A 13,404-nucleotide genomic window follows, 5' to 3' on the forward strand; every position below is an offset into this window, starting at 1 on the left:
GTTTATGCTTTAATATGTTTTGAAGCTCCATATGAAAAAGATATGTGCCTGGGGGGGAGGGGCCACGGAAGAGCCTCTGTTTGGCCGGCAGGAGTCCCAGGTTCAATCCCTAGCATCTCCAGATAAATCTTTTTTTAAAAAAAAATTAATAATAAAGAGAAGTGACATTATATAACAGGAAAAGGTACCCAATACATTGCTCCATTATAAAAACGATTTTTAAAAAGACGTAGAAGATGATATATTATTGCTGACATTTTTTATATTGTTTTAGATCGGGTAGAATCCAAGCTCTTTATATCTTTATTATTATTTTGGTAAGCAGTTAATTTAGATCCAGTTTAGATCACCTATACTTGGCGCATGCAGGTTTTTGCCATGCCGTTCTATTGCCTATGTAGCATCCCAATGGAATGCAACACCTTGCTTCCCGCTGAACATGCGCCCAAAGAGGCTGTCACTAGCACATGCCTCATGTCCGGATGACTGTTTCCAAGTAGGAGAACTCCAACGCAGCAGATGACCTTGAAGTACGTGTGGATAAGAAGGTAAACCGAATTCTGGATTCTTCTGCTGTGGACTGCAAGAGGGACTCATAGGGGTGCCTCCTAGAGATTTGTGGGGTGGACCTCAGCAGATCTGAAATTCTCCCAGGACACCGTCTCCACTATTGCCCCCGCCTTGGGGAGTCAAAGCCCCTTGCATCATTCTCCTCTCCTTAGTTTTATCCTCCCAACAACCCTTTACCAGCTGAGCATCTTGACCTGATGCAATGTCAGGGGCTGTGGCTCAGTGCTGCAGCATCTGCTTGGCATGCAGAAGGTCCCAGGTTCAATCCCTGGCTTCTCCAGTTTAAATAGACCCTGGGGCAGCTGACAGGACCTTGGAGAGCAGCTGCCAGTCTGACAGACAACACTGCCTTTGACGGACCTACGGTCCGAATCCATTGAAGGCAGCTTCATGTGTTCATGTGTCATCCAGCCAGATTCTATAGGAGAATGGGGGTCCGAACCTGAAGTCTCTGGTCTCCTAGATCCAACTCTCTGTAACTTCCATCCCGCACCGTCTGCCTTAGCTGACGTCAAAGCTGGGTTACTGGTTCACATGGCCCTTCAGCCTTAGGCTTGAGATGTCCCTAAAGCGATACAAATTAAGGGTGTTGCTTGTTGTTGTTTAAGAAGGGGGGGAAATAGAACAAGTCAATAGCTTCTTCTAGATTGCTCTTTTTTTAAAAAAAGAAAGAAAGAAAGAAATGTCCACCTCTTAGCATAACAAAGCTTTCCGAGGCTTTCTAATGGCTCCCTGTCAGCCGCATGGAGAAAGGCCTCGTCCCTTCACTGGGGGGGACGTTCTCCAGCATCCTCCCTGTTTCACTTAATTCTTTCACCCCCTTCAGTTCCAAGAGGCAATAAAAAGCTTTCACTGGCTGACAACTAAAAAGGCAGAGCTGCCTCCAACTGCTGTATAATTCAGGAGGGCTTCTTTCTCATTTTAATTGCCCGCCTAATTGGAATGTTTATGAGTCCTTCGATAGCTCGGGATGAAAAGGCCGCTGGAGCAATTATGCAGTAAGCATTCCTAGTTGGCAGAGTTCATAGCGTCTCTCTCTCTTTCTCTCTCTCTCTCTCTGTTCCCCACTTCTCTCTCTGAGAAAGGAAAAGAAAGCAGAAAGTTCACTGCCAAGCCATGCTTTGCTTTCAAATACCTTGATTGGAAACGGTGTAATCCCCAAGTCAGAAACCGATGTCAAACTGGGTTTTCTCCAGTAGCGAAGTTGGAAGCTTTCCTTGGAAGCCGCTTTGCTTTCTCTCCCTCTGTCAGGAAAATAAATAATGTTAGCATAACAGGGAGAACAGGAGGCTATCGTGCGGCTGTCAAGTTTATAGCTGCCTCTGCTCCTCGCTAGGCGAGAGATAAGGTGCTGAGGGAAGGCCCTGGATGGAGGTGATTAATTCCTCGGAATGAAGGCTTGACTTCCAGGGCTCAAGGAATGACTTCATTTTAGCAGATGAGGTCATCCAAGTCAAGGCAATAAACTTTCAGGTATTCACATGAAAGGGATCCTCCCCCGTCCAAAAAAAGAAGAAGAAGAAGCTTTTGACCCATAAAAAAGAGAGATAGAATCAGAAGGGCCTGCTCATCTACTTATGCTAAAACAGCTCCAGAACTTCACAGGAAGACCTAGTTGGACCTACTGTCCAAAAGTGGTTTGTCCTAGTACCACATATAGCACATCCTATGTGATCCTGTAGTGCTGTGTGGTTAGGGCAAGGTTTCTCAGTCAGGGTTTCCCGAATGGGTGGGAGCCAATTAATTTTTATATATTTTTTAATTCTGTTAAACATTTATCAGATGACATGGCCATATATGGTCATGTCATCTGATAAATGACCATATATGGTCATGTCGACCATCCACCCCTCCCCAGATGGCCAATTATGGGACTGGAGGGGGTGGGAAGGGGAGGGGCCTCAGGTGGGCGTGCCCACAGCTCTGCTTCCCAACCGTATTCTGAACGATCGCGCCACTTCTGGGGTTTCTCGAAGCCTGAAGAAGGTTTCAGGGGTTTCTCAAAATGTTAAGAAAGGCCGGGTTAGGGGACTTCACATTGTGATTGTCATACTTATGTGACTTGTGGGCCACCAGAACTAAAAGAAGAAGAAGCTGTCAGGTGCTTCTAAAGTTCAAACTATCTCTAGGAAGGGTCTTCTGCTGTTACGAGCCCAAGTAGCAGCATCAGTTGTGTTCTGCTAAGGCTCTGCAAATCTTTAAACTGGAACTGGCACTATGGGCCCCACCGATCCTTAAACTGAGGTTGCCGCTGTCTTCTCTTGCCATCTTCAAAGCACAAAGTATTTCGCTGTTTCAGGAGTGCCAGGAAATGGATGTCTAACAGAATGGGCAAAATATGTCTTTCTGGCCACCTGCACGGTCGCCATTGGAAGGCTGGCAAATTCCTGAAGAGTTGGGGCAGAGCCCAGGGAGGCTGGGAAGGTATACTACCATAGAATTTGCTCCCTAGCCTGGCAGCCAGTTGCAAATAATTGCAGGCGACCTCATGTTCCTCCCTGGACGGTGGCCAGTTTAGTTGACAGAGTTGCCAACTTGCAGTTGTGAAATTCCTGGCGATTTGGGGAGGGCAGAGCTTGGCTATAGTTTGTGGAATATGGCCACCAGTTCAGGGTTGGGAAATACCTGAAGATTTTGGGGGTGGAGCTGGGAGTGGGCGGGATTTGGAGCGGAGAGAAACTGCAGTAGACTAGAATGCTATGGAGTCCACATTTCAAAGCAGCCATTTTCTCCAGGGGAATAGAGCTCTTTAGTCTGGAGATGAGCTGTAATTACAGCAGAACTAGAGGTCCCAGCCAAAGGTTTGCAACCCTAGCAGCCAGAGCTTAGGGCTAATCCTGCGTTGAGCAGGGGGTTGGACTAGATGGCCTGTATGGCCCCTTCCAACTCAATGATTCTATGATCCTGCGTTGAGCAGGGGCTTGGACTAGATGGCCTGTATGGCCCCTTCCAACTCAATGATTCTATGATCCTGCGTTGAGCAGGGGGTTGGACTAGATGGCCTGTATGGCCCCTTCCAACTCTATGATTCTATGATTCTATGATTCTATGAGAAGGTGAAAAATAGATGCAATCTTGGCCCATCATTTGGATGTGTGTGCAATCCCATTGCTGGCCGGATCCTTATTTTCTCAATGCGCGCATAAAACGTGATGTTTTCCATATTTTAAAATGAAATCACCCCGGGAACCATTTCGCCTCACGTCGTCCTGTCCTTTAAACGAAACCTCGCAGGTGGTGCAGTTGGGAGGAATCTAAATAACCGGCCAAGGGTTTGGCTTCCCCTCATGGGGGTGAGCTTTCGGTGTGACCGAGGCGCCGACATTTCCCATATTAAAGACTTGCAAATGCGTTTCTCTCTCCCAAGGCCCAGCCAGTTCCACGGACAACCAGCCAGGGAAGAGTATTTATGCATCTCATTACGGTTCCCTCCCTCCCCTCCCCTCCTTCCCTGTGCAAAAGCCAAGGTCTACCTCGAGCCCATCAAAACCGGTGCCTTTGTCATTCTGTCCATCACGCGGCAATCTCCGGAAAGATATATATTACGTTTCAGTGCTGAAATAATATGCCACTTCGGGTTTGGAATAAAATATCAGTTGCTGCTCACCCACCCGGTGGATCTTTTCTCCCTCCCGCTCTTGAAAGTCCAAAAGGACCCTTTGCCAAAGAGATTCATCAGGGGCGAATCGATGACGCTTTAGCCTCCCCCATTAAAAAAATATTCAAAGTATAAATCAACATTCAAGGTGTATAAGTAATATTCAATTTCAAATTTATGGCGTTCTCAAATAGGATGATTTTCCTCAAATGCGCCATAAATTTGGTGGTGGGGAATTGCATATGCCACCTTATCATGACAGTTGCTTTATCTACACACTCCGCTGAAGCTCAGTCACTTTATATAATCTGAATTCACAAATCAACTGTCGTCTTCACTTCACTGATTCATTGCTGATGGGCCTTTCACAATGTTGGTTGGGGGGGGGGGGGGGGAGAGAATCCTCCCCGAGTTGACAAGGCTAATAAATGGAGAGGTGAGCAGAGCCATTCCCAGCCGCTGTTCTATTGTACTGTCTCAAGTGATACATGGCAAAATAACCCCATAAAGCAACCTCATCCTTTGACCTCAGTAAAGTAAATGGAAACAGAGGACTGTTTATGATGATCTCTGCATTTAAGCACAGATAATGACTCAGGGGGGTGAGGGTGGGGTGGGGTGGGGTGGGTGTGCGTCCCCGTCCGACTCGTCTAAGGGAACCGTGGAGAAAATGATACCCAGGCCGGCCTTTGCCAAAACAGGTAGGTGCATGTCCGATGCATAAGAATTTAAATTTAAGAACGGCAGGTATTCTTCTGCTTGGCAGTATTGTTTGTCTTGTGGTCATTTCCCCCCCCCCCCCAATAGCTCCACTGTTTTGGGGGAAAAAAGAAACTCAATGGATAATTTGAACGGGTAGCCATTTTGCTTCCCAAATGGATGAAAATTAATTAATTTTAATGTGTTTTTCAGTTTGTTAAACATTTATTGGGCGATATGACCATATATGGTCATGTTGACCGCCCCTCCCCCCAAAAAATGGGTGGAGATGGGCTTGGAGGGGGTGGGAAGGGATGGGGCCCTGGGTGGGCGTGTCCACAGCCATGCTTCCCAAATTGTGGAGGCTGACCAATATTTTTTCCTTTTTGGAGGCTGACCACCCACCTGTTTTTGGAGACGCAGACTGGCAGCCTCAAGAGTGAGAATAGCCAAAGGGCTGCTGTACGCCGAATTTCCTCACATTGTTGGAGCAGAAGTCGGAAGAGAGCGCACACACACGCGCACTGCACATACGGGGGCTAAGGAAGGCATACGGAAGCTTTCACGGCCCATCAGTGCTCAGTGATGCTTAAGTTTGTTATGCGGAAAACAGATGAAAACTAATTGGGATGACGGAGGATGAGATTGGCAGGCAATGTCAGCCTGATCTCCACTGTGGAAGATTTCAAAATCCTCTGGCTCATTCTCAAGCCACCCAGATTTCCCCGTCTTCCAAAGGGAAAACAGAAGGGTTCTCTCCATCTTTCTCCAAAGGCTTGTGAGAACATGGGCCACAAGGGCTGTTCACACGCTCTGCCCATTCTAGAGAAGGCATTGAGCCAAAGTATTACAAACTTTTGAAAGCCGAGGCATCGATACTTGTGGGGAAAGGAAGGGAAAGGCCCTTTGAGACCCATGAGGCCTGCTGGATGACCTGGGGCCAGTCTCAGTTCTGTCAGAACTCTCTTACCCTCACTCACATTGTGGGGAGAGGAAGGGAAGGCAATTGTGAGCCACCTTGTGACTAAAGGTGGAGAAAAGTGGAGTACCAACAAAAAAACAACCATTCTTTTTCTTCTCCAACAGGATGACTGTGCAACTGTCCCTTTGGCCCGTTTTAATTCCCTTCCATGTAACAGGAGGGCCTGCACACGGGGGAAGGCTTCAACGCCTCATCGAATGAATCTCTCCCTGCAGCAGGAGCCTGGCCATTTAGCTTCCGAAGGCACCGCTCAGTCCCGTTTCCTGTAAACACAGCGCACCCCACAGTGTGGCCCGGCAGCCGGGGGCGCAAAGCGCAACAGTGGCATCCAGGCACCGAAAGAGAGATTACAAAGAGTGCGGAATTGCCACCGCCAGTTGTTTGAACAGCACGGCGATTAAACATGGCCTAATTTGGCTCATTCCGACAGTCAGGTGCCCCGTTCCCTAATTAAATTATTCAACAAAACATCGACTATAAAGCATTCCGCTAAAACCTAATTAAGAGTGTGATTTGATAAAAAGCCCCCCTCCGCAGCTTCCATTTACATCCTCCAAGGTGGACGGGCTGCCGGGCGAAGGATTGGCAGAGGGAAGAGACGAGAGGTTTGACGTCACGATGCCGTGTTGTAGGGTCTTCAAGCAAATCTTTTTGGGGTTTTTTTGGGGGAGAGGGGGGAACTGTACAGAGAAAGACTCCATGTCTGGATCATAGGAATCCGTTAATGGTTTGGTCATATTCTTCACTGTTTTTCTCCCCCCCCCCCCCGCCCCGGCTTCTTACTCAACCCCCCCCCCCCAAAAAAAAGAAAAATAAAAAAGGACAACTTAACAAGCTTAATAGAACGGCATCATTAAAAGAGCTCTCTTTGAAGCCTTGGCCCCCGTTCAAGGTACATATGGCCACATAATCTTTTAAAATGTGCGATTCGAGTCTCAATTTAATTATGTAATAGCCCAAATGGAATTAAGCTGCAGATAAAGTGCAGAGTCTCAGCACAAACACGGGCTGGAGGTGGACACGTGACCGCCTCGGCTCTCGGCGGGGGCTGCTGGCAAGGCAGAACTCCTGTCTGGGGTTGCCAGCCTCCAGGTGGCTCCTGGAGATGCCAACCACTCTTGCAGGCAGCCTCCAGACGATTTCTCCAGATCGCCTGGAGGAAACAGCGGCTTTGGGATCTGGATTCTTACACAGGGCTCCTTAGAGCTCCCTGGCCCTTCCCCTCCATCGTGGATTCCCAGGCAGGGCTCCGCAGACCCCTGGAGGTCTGTAGGAGTTCCAGAGGGGGTCCGTGGCCTTTCCTCTCCTGCCTAATGAACTTGGTCATAAGCTAGGGAACTGGGCTTGTGGGTAGTCTGTGAGTGTAAAAATCAAAGGTGGGGGGATCAGTTGTGGGGAGTCCAGACTGTCTTCTCAGCTTCTGACCTTTTCTCCAGCCTACATGAGGCTAGGCCACTGTAGCTGTAGTAAAGGTGAGAGGAAGGCATAAAAGACGGGCCAAGGGTGTGGCTGTTTATGCCACTTTTGGGGGCATGTCAGGGAGGGTGGCCATCTGACATCACTTCCGGGGGTCCTCGAAATTCATTTCAGGTCTCCTCCATGGTCAACAGGTTGACAAAGGCTGCCCTATATCCTAACTTAATGGACTTGGCCATGAGGTCTTCCCAGCATAGCTGTGAAAGAAGGTAGCCGGCCACTTCCATGGATCCAGGGGTGCTGTTCTCACATGGTTATCATGGCTGAGAAAAGGGGCAGAGCCTGGATGCCTAGTCCTGCCTCAAACTGTCTCCTTTCTCTCCCCCAGTCCTCCTTGGGCATAACATGGAGGCATGGCCATCTTACATCGCTTCCTGTATAGTTCGGGGGTTTCTCAAAGCCTGGAAAATATTTCAGGGGCTCCTCTACATGCCAAGGGTAGAAAAAGGTTGCATCATACCCATCCTCCCCAAGATGAAAACTTAAATTTTCTTAGCTGCCCTGGTGGCTAAGGATGTGACATTTTCAATCAGGCAAGAAGGGAAGACAGAGATGAAAGAATTGGGAGCATTCCTTGTGCTACACAGCCTCTGAGGAAGGAAGCATTGCTCTGTTCTTTCTCTTTTTGACTGCCATTTAATAAGAGCCCCAAGGCTCACAGAAGAGTCAGCCACACAATCAGCAACCTCTACCCTGCCCTATTAATCTTCTCTTCCTGTGTACCATTGTGAAATTTACTGACGCTGTCCCTCAAGGACAATCTGCCCACGTAAGCTGGGGAACACTTGAGCTTTGGCTGGGCCATGTACTTAGCCATAATTATTGAATGAACAGCACATGCATTATGCCAGGATCTTAGCTGGCCTCTTGCATTAGATACCTCAGGCAGAGATTGATGGACGTGCCAGTTTTTGTCTCTTGTGGCCCTTCCTTGCATACCCAGGGAAGTGCTGATTGCCACTGTGGGATGCTAGCTGAATTTCCTCCAGACCTGGGTGGAATCTGGGTTTTTTTTTTTGGGGGGGGGGGGTAACTTGGGCATGAAATTGGGGTCACTGTGGGTGTGCAGGTAGTTCTGAGAATAGCATCCTGTCATCCTAGCATCTAGAATAGCATCCTGTCTCAGCACAGTGGCCAATCAGCTCCTCTGGATGCCCAACTACAGGGCACAGAGGCTGAGGTCTTCATAAGAATATCAGAAGAGCCCTGCTGGACCAGACCAGGGGTCCTTCTAGTCCAACACTGTGTCTCACACCATGACCAATCAGTTCCTCTGGATGTCCAACAACAAGGCACAGAGGCTGAGGTCTTCATAAGAACCTAAAACCATCCTTGTTTGTCCAGAGGGCCATTTAGAACAGCATCCTGTCTCTCACAGTGGCCAGCCAGTTCCTCTAGGAAGCCCAACAACAGGGCATAGAGAACAAAGCTGATGATGCCTCCTAGCACTGGGATTCAGAGGTTTTAACAGATACTAAATGAGCTTGTATCTCTTGAACATTTCTGGTTCTAGTCTTGCTCCCACATCCAAAAGATGCTCTAAAACTCAAAGCCATCTTTCATTGGTGGTGGCCATCAGTGGCCATGCTACAGGTCCCTTTACCAGAGGCGTACTTCATCAACAATAACAATTCATCTACACCCACTTCCTTAGTTGGGATGACAGCTGGTCACCAGGCAGCAAAGATCAGTTTTCTTGGAGAGGGGCTGTGACTCAGTGGAAGAGCCTCTGCTTGGCATGCAGAAGGCCCCAGGTTCAATCCTTGGCATCTCTAGTTAGAAGGACCAAGCAGTAGATGATGGGAAAGACCTTATTCCCGTCTGAGCTAATGGAACTGACCTTGATGGACCAAGTATTAATGTAAGGATGGACATTATGACATTCTACCCCTTCCCCACCCCCCAAATCTCCAGAATTTCACGGGAGTTGGCAGCCTGACTAGTAAGACATTTCAACTAGGCCTCCTTCGAAACAGAATGTAAACATAGCGCAATTCACAGTAATGCTAATATAGGGAATTTTCCTTGATTATACGTGACCCTGTAATCACAACCCAGTGAGACTTTCATGCTACTTAAAAAAAAAGTGTCTGAAATTTACTCTGTAAAATTAATGCGCAAGATCAGAAAAAATTCTAACTTAGCAAATACAAAAGACCATTTGATTAGCTATAAATAAAAGCCCCTGGAGCAAAAATGAATAAGGTTTAAGCTACTTCAAATTATTTTCCCGCCTGATAAAGCCATTATCACATTTGCAGCGTTTACAATGCAAAACTACATTCCTTTGATCATCTTATAAAATTAATTGATCTTGCTTATCTATTGTACTATTTTAAATTATTTTAATTGAGGACATTAAGAGAAGTAATGGTAACAACCAATGCATGTATTAGGTTGCTGACGTTCAAGGCACCAGTGTCATTTTCATAATCTGAATTTCTCTAAAACAAAATTCCATTCTTAATGGAATTTACATATAGATCACCCCCAGACACAAATAATTTACTGTTATTTTAAGTCCTAAAGGACGGGCAGAAACACTGTGAAAAATCAGTCCAGCCGTACTTAATTTTAATTATTCTTTTAAATCAGATAAAAACCCTGAAGTGAAATTCTCATAATTAAATAGAAATTAAAAGTTTCTAAAAGCCTTATTTTTCAACTCTGATTTTCAATGCAAATGATTACAGGGGAGTTTGGGATTCTAAACCCCTTTTCAAAATGGCAGTGGGAGATCTTGCCAAAGTTTGGGGAGGAGGTCACCAGCAACAGGGAGTGAACTTGGGACATGAGTTGCAGCTCATCTGTTGTTCATTTTTGTACGCTGCTTTTTACTACCCAAAGGAGTCTCCAAGCAGCTTATAATCCTCTCCTCATAACAGACACCCTTGTGAGGTCATTGAGGCTGAGAGAGCTGTGAGAGAACTGTGACTGGCCAAAGGGCTTCCGACAGGCTTCAAGTGTCTCAAAGTGGCTTCCAATCACTTTCCCATCCTCTTCCTACAACAGGCACCTTGTGAGGTAGGTGAGGCCGAGAGAGCTCTAAGAGGACCGTGATGTAGTACGTACTACGGGCCCCATGGTTCCTGGAGCCCCAGGTGCTGTAGCCAGAGCCATGAATCATGAGTCATGATCCCTTGCACCCACGACACTCACGGCCAAACCTCATGTGGTCTAGGCCACTTGCCTCTGGCTGCTCATTGGCATGCCCACTAACCTAGCGCTCCCATTAACTTCCAGAAGTGACATCATCCCATTGGTGAAGTTGAGTCAGTGCTCTGTTATTCGAGCAAAAACTCTATGGTAGAAGCCAAATTTACCATAGAGTTTTTGCCCAAATGCCAGAGTCTCTCAACGTCACTGTGTGAGGACGTCCCTTCTGGGTCATGTCAGAAGTGAGCCAGTTAGGCCTCACTCCCGCTCCCAGTTAGCCCCTCACATCCCTCGCTGGTTATCAGGAATGACCCAGCAGCCCTCTGAGCGACAACTGGAATACAGCTGGAGTTAAATTCTCAAATCAGCTCAGCCTCGAAATGCACGAATCATTGGGAAACCCCTGGAGATTGTTAGAACATACAAGATTTCCCAGCACAAGAAGAATATCTTGTAGGGGCATCAGAGGAGAAATGTAGTTAGCATATTCCAATTAGGAATTTCCAGATATTTTCAAATCATCTCCTCCGTACAATTGTCAAATACAAATGACCTCTGCCTGATCTGAAACAGCACCCAGCATTCGTTTCCTACATGCAATAATAATAATAAAAAAAAAACCTTCTCAAGTAACTATTGAGCCATCATAAATTGGAGGTTCAAGATGGCGAGCTGCTTCCATTCGCCCCAGAGTCAACCTCGATAGCCGTTAAACAAGCCATACATCCACGGAGCCTTTTAAATTAGCTTCCTTCATCTGCCCTCTCAAATTGCTCCTGGATACGAACCACCAGCATGATTCTTTTGCTCGAAAGAAGACCAGCTAAAGCCAGGCCGGCTTCTGTTTTGTTTTTACAGGAAATCAGAATTCTTTCAGTCAGCGTGATGAGTTTCGTTGGGGTGGACAGCTAAGGTTGATTGTTTGGCTGGGAAAAACATTATGTACAAAGTGTGTCTATCTGGCGCTTTCATTTGTGTGGTTTTCTCCCCCCCCCCTTCCCTTCCTGGAAGGAACTGAGAGATGTCCAAGGGTCATTGGTATTATTTGACAAGTGTTATATTCGGAGAGACAGGCAAAGACACAACCTTAACGCGCCTTCTGGGGTGCCATTTTGAACCTTTCTGGGGGCAGAAATGGGATTTTGTGTGCGTGTGTGTGTGCGCGTGTGTGTGTAAAGCTTGATACCTTAAGAATGGAAAAAAGAAACTCCAGTCTCATCACAACAGAATCCTACAACTGTAACATCTCGTCATAAATCTCAGACTTATTTCCCCAAAATGTCAACTGGGGGGGGGGGGAGAGGAAAGCATATTCTGTTTTTTTTTTCACTTTCTTGAAGAGATGCCACCTCCTCCCTCACTGCTTTCTCTGAATCCAAGTACTTCTATTTTATTCATTTATTTTTTTCCACTGATGCATTAAGTTATGCTTAGTGTTTCTAGGATATTTAAAGGTGTGTGTGTGTGAGAGTGTGTGTGTTTACAATACATTCCAGAGCCTTCATGGCACTTCTTAATTGATTTCTTTCTCCTCACTATTTCTTGGATTTTTAAACTCTTTTCCCATTGTTTTTCTATCTCATACCATTGTTTTCATTGAATCAGTGAGTAGCTTTTTTATTATTTCTTTTATTTCCTCTGTTACGGAGAGTTAGCCGTGGTGATATAGGTGGGCCTTTCCTTTTGCTATAACATCACACTGGAGAGCTAAATGCCCACCTTCCATAATCTAATGGAGTTTACGACCATTTCAGCATTTGAACCGATGGAAAATAGACAACGATTACATATTGACATATTTTCAAGAACTTGGAAATCTTTTAGAGATTAGGCCTCAAGGGTCATCTAGTCTAACCCGCTGCACAATGCAGGGAGTTCACAGCTAATTTCCCCTGCACTCCCCCAGTGACTCCTGCTCTATGGCCAAAGGAAATAATAATACAAAAAAGAAACCCTCCAGGATTCCTGGCCCGATTTGGCCTGGAAGGAAATTCCTTCTTAAAATAAAATGTTTAATATGTCTATGTATTGTATACACTCCTTCAGTCTAACCGACCTCGCAAGGTAGGTTTTAGCTTTTAGCTTTTAGCAAGGATATATCGCAGGGAGACAAAACAAAACAAAATGCCCCCAAAAGGGACAAAAACAGGATGGAAAAATAAGTAAATAAGTGACATATGAATGCATGAAGGAACAAATGAATAAGCACTTACTAAGTTTGCTGCAGGTGAATATCTTCCACTGTCCTTCCCCCCCAAGTGAATTAGTCCATGTGCAGGAAATCTCTGGAGCAAACGGTGTACTCCTGGTGACACCAACTTCCCCTTGTACTCCTGGTGACACCAACTTCCCCTGAACGCAGACAGAGGTACGGCAAGTGATTTGGCCTCCAAACTAATAATCACTGGACAAACCCGGAGGTAGAGAATGGAAGACATCTCCACTTCCTTATGCGGCATGTAATTTTTAATTCCATTCTAGACTAATTACGGCCGCTGTACTTAACAGAGCTTCCGACTGATTAATAATGTTCTGGAGTGCTTTTCTTTTCTTCCTCCCAGCTGCCAGATGGAGCGGTGTAGATTAGTTCTGTACTTCATAATCGGTGCGTACAGCTGAAAAACGCCGGTAAGTGTTACACCCCCCTGGCTGACCTGCTTTGAGGAACTCTGAACAGCAAAACCCCAGTCCCATAATCAATGCAGTGCTTCTATTTGTCTTTCATGAGCTTGCCAGAAGCTTTTCTTTCTTTCTTTCTTTCTTTCTTTCTTTCTTTCTTTCTTTCTTTCTTTCTTTCTTTCTTTCTTTCTTTCTTTCTTTCTTTCTTTCTTTCTTTCTTTCTTTCTTTCTTTCTTTCTTTCTTTCTTCCTTCCTTCCTTCCTTCCTTCCTTCCTTCCTTCCTTCCTTCCTTCCTTCCTTCCTT

At 46.2% G+C, this 13,404-nt stretch overlaps 1 long non-coding RNA gene across 1 annotated transcript; it reads right to left on the reverse strand.

The window, feature by feature from the left end:
- Window positions 1-361: 361 nt before the first annotated feature.
- On the reverse strand, window positions 362-12,774 carry LOC143824048 (uncharacterized). Its single transcript, XR_013226672.1, has 3 exons — window positions 12,695-12,774; window positions 1,706-1,814; window positions 362-1,135 (listed from the first exon to the last, which is right to left on the reverse strand). It is a non-coding gene; the product is annotated as an uncharacterized LOC143824048 (long non-coding RNA).
- Window positions 12,775-13,404: the final 630 nt, after the last annotated feature.

The sequence above is a fragment of the Paroedura picta genome, chromosome 14 (assembly GCF_049243985.1).
Source record: "Paroedura picta isolate Pp20150507F chromosome 14, Ppicta_v3.0, whole genome shotgun sequence".
In the NCBI taxonomy this organism is placed as follows: Eukaryota; Metazoa; Chordata; class Lepidosauria; order Squamata; family Gekkonidae; genus Paroedura; species Paroedura picta.